This window comes from Periplaneta americana, chromosome 4 (genome assembly GCF_040183065.1).
Source record: "Periplaneta americana isolate PAMFEO1 chromosome 4, P.americana_PAMFEO1_priV1, whole genome shotgun sequence".
NCBI classification, from domain to species: domain Eukaryota; kingdom Metazoa; phylum Arthropoda; class Insecta; order Blattodea; family Blattidae; genus Periplaneta; species Periplaneta americana.
Genome location: NC_091120.1, coordinates 175,735,988 through 175,741,987, shown reverse-complemented (window position 1 = coordinate 175,741,987; position 6,000 = coordinate 175,735,988). Strand labels below are relative to the sequence as shown.

Below are 6,000 nucleotides of genomic sequence, written 5' to 3'. Positions count from 1 at the left end.
TTCATTATTAAAATTTCATTCCTCAAACCAGTAAAACAACGTTAGAAATTATTTACGAAAGTAATATGTGATTTTTGACGTAGCCTACGACAATATTTAATAAAACCTTTGATAATTTACTATTTTATTATTAAAATTTCATTCCTCCAACCAGTAAAACAGCGTTGGAAATTATTTACGAACGTAATATGTGATTTTCGACGTACGACAATATTTTACTGGGGCTGCGAAAAGAAGTATCACATGGTAGGGAACTCAATTTGAAATTTAAAAGCGGGGGTGGCTGAGGGTGATGAAGTGAAAACTAATATTTAATCAATAACGGTTTTAAACTTCCCCTCTGTATCTAAATCGACGTGTTTTTTTGTTCAAATCAAATTTACTTTATATAGGTAGTTGTTCGGACCGCGTAGTTTCGTAGTTATTGGAAATGAAAGTCCCTTAGGCCTATGTACAGTGTCGAATTGTAAGCATGTATTTCAGGCCTGGGCAGCAAGAGCGGATTCTTCTCTCTCACGGGGAGCCATATGATTTCTCTTCATCCACTTTTTCCACCGCCGAACACCGCGCAGCGTTGATTCAGTGACGGATGAATATTAAGCGTCCCCGTTTAGAGTCTAGTTCCGCTCCCGATGCCCAGCCCTGACGTATATCAAAAGATCAACTCCGAAGGAAAGTAAGATCTGATTTCGAACACCCTGCTTATCTACGGATCGAAACCAAACTTCGGAGGTTTTCATCATATAAACTTAAAGAATTATGTAAGATGACTCACAACAAGGTTAAAACAAAATATTTCTTTAATTGGCTAGTGTTCTGAAGCTAAAAATGTGTTGTTAATTGCTTTCTATAGATTTTTTTTTTTTTCAATTTTTAACTAAAAATTATATCGTTCTTATGCACTTATCACAAAAATTGTTACAAATCATACGACTTTAAGAACTTGATTCTTTACAGTTTAATTATGTGTCCTAATGTACAGTCTTGAAGAATTTACGAGAGTGGCGTGACTTGTAGCAAATGTTGTGATAAATGCGTAAGAAAAATGAATTTTGTAGTTAAAAATCGAAAAAAAAAAATTATGTAATTTACAACACTTTTTAGCTTCAGAATACTAGCTAATTAATAAAATAATACTCCTGAATAGTTCATTCTTTATCTGTAATATTCTTTCATCCCTAAAACTAAAGAATAATGGTATTTTAAAAACAAATTCAAATTAATGCAACTGCGAAAATATCGAGATTAAGACACAAGTTTATATTACATTTTTTGCTCAGAATGTCTTCGGAAATAAGCTCCGTAAGTGACGGTAAATCATCGTGAATCACCTTGTATATGATTTTAAACTGTAATGATATTATTTGGGGACGAACAATCACAACATTTAATCCCCATAGTGGACGTAACCCAGCTCCAGTTGGGTAGGGACTTGTATTCATTTGTATGAGATAAACCTGAAGAACAAGCACGGTCTATTACAGATGAGAAATTTTATATTCAATGCTTACGTGAAATCAAAGAATATGTAATAAGACGTCTAAATTACACACTACCAAGAAGATCTAGATTCGTAATTTACAAACTAAGTTTAATCAGATTCCCTTATTTTATTTGAAAATAATGAAAATCGGAGTTTTGTATGCTTCCAGAAAGTGTATAATAATTAGGCCAATCTTTCATGAGATAGGCCTTATTATAGGATCATAAAGTAACGACATACAATACTGATTTCCTTCTTCAGTAAACTGTCAAGAGAAGAAAACTTCCCTTACTTTTTTTCAAATGAAACCGGAGTTTCTTCATGAGATAGAATTTTTGCAACAATTGAATAATACGCACGGTACACCAACGTCGGCAGTCGACGTTGCTCGCTGGCCACTAAACCCCATTTCAGTTTGGTTGATAGGCTTTCCCCTCTATTCACACTCTTTACCATCCGTGAAGGGGAAGATGCTACTGTCCATCTTACTAACGTTCGACTAATTGACTTTGAACATAGTGAAAATTCTTGTTATTGAAAACGTTTACCGGTAATCTAGATTTCGAAAATCTATACTAAGCGTTTATATTTCATTTTATTGTTGTTTACATCAACTGGCACATTAAAAAGCTACCGACAGCAGGAGATAAATGTTTTCTTCACCGCTAGTTGCTACTCTACAGCATAAACGACGGAACAATCTGCACTGTGTCACTCCCCCCTGACTTCATAATACAAACTAACATCCCTTTATTTAATTAATTATTAGTTGAATATTTTGTAAAAACGGCACTAAAATATACTGTAACATGTAATTGTCAAACATCTGTGTCACTGTATTTTATATCCATTTATGTACTTTATTTAATATTTTATTTTCTTGTGTATACAACTTGGGGGGTGCAGGTATAAGAGGTAACAGCTACCGGTCTGTTCTACTGACGGACCCAGGGAAAGTAGAAGGGGAAAGAAATGCCTTCACATCCTCTCAACTTGTATGAAATGTCATTTAGTCACCGGGCCGTACCGAGTCGTGTCAGACAAAAGACAATCGAAATGGTGGTAGTAAAATTCGCGACTATATTCTTAAATAATTCACTCCATTAGTCAAGTGCAAGGTTTATGCAGTACAACAGTACTATGCAGATGCAGTAAGATCATAAAGTACATTATCACACCGAAATAAGGGGAGGGGGAAGGTGTGTTTTAGGATAAATCATTAAAATGAAGGAAAGTAAATTTCCAGTTAATGGTCACCATAGCGCTAAGTACGTAATTATGACCGCGTTGCCGTTTTATTTGTGGTCTAGAGAAAATACCTAGCCTTTTACGAAGGAAACTTTCAGCGGCCATGAAATTATTCACCGCTTTCATCATATTATTGTTTATGAATATGACGAACCAAAAACTATCATAAGGGCCATGACCGACAGGGTCATCTTGGCTGTCTCGTATGCGCGGACTTGGTTAATAAAAACCTAAAGTAACCAAACCTAACCTTCGTATATGCAAGATGTGTAACCGGAGCAAGAAGGGATCTTCTTGATTTGATCTGGAATGTACACACGAAAATACATTCAAGTAAGGATCACGCTGCTACTGCACGAAGGTCAGCAAAACTGTTCCTGTCGCGAGCCCCTCATCTAAGCCACGTAATCTACTCGCAATATTTACGAAAATACATCTTGTCGCTAACAGTGGTGCTATATTTCAGTAATTTCAGAACGAAGGAGGTAGAGAGAAAAAAATTCTCCTTCTAACGACGCTACAGACCAACGTCATATCCTTATGTTGGCGACATTGTGTATTTAGTTAAATTTGGTCGTAACCGTAACGGCACGGTTCAAAGCTACCGTAGCAAATTCTCCAGTTTAGTGGAATTTTTTTTATGAAATGATAAATTAACGACATACTGGTTCAGATTATTTTATGTGGGGAAATGATCTCTTAAAATGTCTCAGTCGAGGTAGGACTTCACTCAACAAGAACATTCTGTTCAGCATTAAATTTGCAGTCCACTTTGAAGTCTCTAGCCTATCTGATGAATTGAAGTCGTCCTGCGAACTGATTCACCTTTTTTTCTGTTTTACTTTATGCAATATACATCTATTAAAATGCTAGAAATAATTTTATTTTCATGTGTATCCCTGTTGGGAGTATAGAATTCCTCAATAATGAAGTAGTACCACTCACCGTTGGAATCCAATTCAGTCGCTGCTCCAGGGGTTTCTGTCCCGTTCCACGCTCAAATTTCTCCAAGGTTAACACGATCGATGGAAGTTGCACCTGCAATAGATTGAAACTAAAGTAGAACATGGGTAATTTTGTCTTTTCGTGAGGGGCGAGACCTAAAGAAAACATCCCTTAACAATGAGACATGACGTCACACTTATTGGGTCATCTCCTACTCGGTACACAAAGGCAATGAGAAACAGACGTGATTCTAATCAGGGAAAGAGGATCGGATACTTCAGGGAGATGCTCAGGAACATGTTTTATTTTATTTTTACACTCTTAGCATAGACAATGAAAAATACCCAAGAGTTGCCTTGTTTTACAGTAGGAATGGTCGGTTTAGACTTGTAGAAAAGATGTGCAGTAGTATAATGAAGTTAAAGGGAGTCTGTACACCGAATTTTGACAAAAAAAATGGAAGTTTGGTTTTTATCGTTTTTCGGTAGTTTAATATGTGTAAAATGATAATATGATTTTACTTCTTCTTATTGCCAGCTTTTAGCCCTATCTTCAGCAAAAATATTGTAGTAATTCTTAATGCAAAAACTGTTATCAATGATTTTTTTTTGCCAACCGCTCAGTGGATTTTTAAATGTATTTAGCCGATTCTATACGTAAAAGTATGTTACATATGGCCTATTTTTCCTACATTTGTATCTTTTATCATTTCTGAGGAAAGTGCTCCCAAAATTGAGGAATTTAACACTGCATGATATAACTTAGGAACTTTGACACCATTTTTCTGCACTTTCTTATTTTTGTGGCATTGGTGCACTTTTTCCAGAAAGTATTGTAATCAGAAGGCTGAAATTAATATGCAATATCAATGTGATGACATTTTACACAGTAGGTTTAAAAAATTAAGATTATTTCTATCTTCACCAAAAATAAAAAAATAATTTGTAGTAATAAAATTCTTAATGCAAAAAATGTTATCAATGAAAAAAATGTTTTTCTTCCAACTCCCCACTCCTCGTATTCCTACCTATCAGATTGATGAGATTCGTCTTTCACCAACCAATCGGAATGCTAGATGTCGACACATCAGAACACGAGCATCACATAACGTGAAGGACAATTAAATTTCAAATTATTGCCATCGTACCAATACCAATTAATCTTTCTTGTTTTTTAAATAAAATTATAGTCAGTACTACAAAAATCTGTTACTCATTTCTAACTTAATACTGTATTACTAACACCTAATCATTGTTAAGCAACTTTATTCACATAATACAAGGTAATTCACGAGGATTTACCGTCTGTTACGGAGCTTATTTCCGAAGACATTCTGAGCGAAAAAATGTCATATAAACATGGGTCCCATTCTCAATATTTACAGAGTTACGTTTCGTTATTGAAACGCATTGCTGTGAACGCGTGATCTTGGTCAGCGTGCAGTCAGCAGCCAGCGCGAGCGGTACGGAAATCAAAGATAGCCGTATGCAGTTACGTAGAGCGACGAGTGCCGTTCACAAGCGTACGGCCAAGTGTACTCAAGCGGACGGCGACATTTCTTAAAATGTGTTGTAAACTCTACAAGACTGTAAATTAAGATTCAAAATTGAACTGCAAATAATTAAGTCGATGGAAGTGGTGTGATTTGTAATAATTGTTGTGATAAATGCGTAAGAATAATGTAATTTTCTAGTTAAAATAGAAAAAAGTGTCTGTACGAAGCAACTAAGGAGTTCACAGCACATTTTTAGCTCCATAATACTTGCCAATTAAAGAAATGATACTTACATCTGAATGGTTCATCCTCTATTTGTATTATTCTTTCACTTCAAACTAAAGAAAAAACGTGTTTTAACTCTGAAAATATTGAGAATAGGAACTATGTTTATATGACTTTTTTGCTCAAAATGTCTTCAGAAATAAGCTCCGTAAAGGACGGTAAATCCTCGTGAATCACCCTGTAAGTTTGAAATAATTCAGCACACAATAATAAAATTTGTATTTCAATTATATTTATTTTGACGAATAAAATAATATGAAGGTTTAGAATGCAACTGCCGTCTCATTTTGCTCCTACATTCCTAGTGTAATTCCAAAACATTTAATCATAAAACGTTAAATAAAAATCAACATCCGTTTCCATCAGATTAATTTTAATAGGTTAGGTCTACTTGTTCGTCACAATTTGAAGCTTAAGTATATTATGAAACAATATTGGGGTAATGTGGAAGTTTTACAGGTATTGTAATGACAAAAAATCAGTTTTACGTCTTACCGTATCACCCATTTTTCTATTACCCGACATTTTCTGCACAAATCCAAAA

General features: G+C 34.9%; 1 protein-coding gene across 1 annotated transcript in view; it reads left to right on the top strand.

Moving 5' to 3' along the window:
* LOC138698456 (guanine nucleotide exchange factor for Rab-3A-like) overlaps positions 1-6,000 on the top strand; it is a 508,755-nt gene that overhangs the window by 458,410 nt on the left and 44,345 nt on the right. The gene's annotated exons all lie outside the window — the stretch shown is intronic.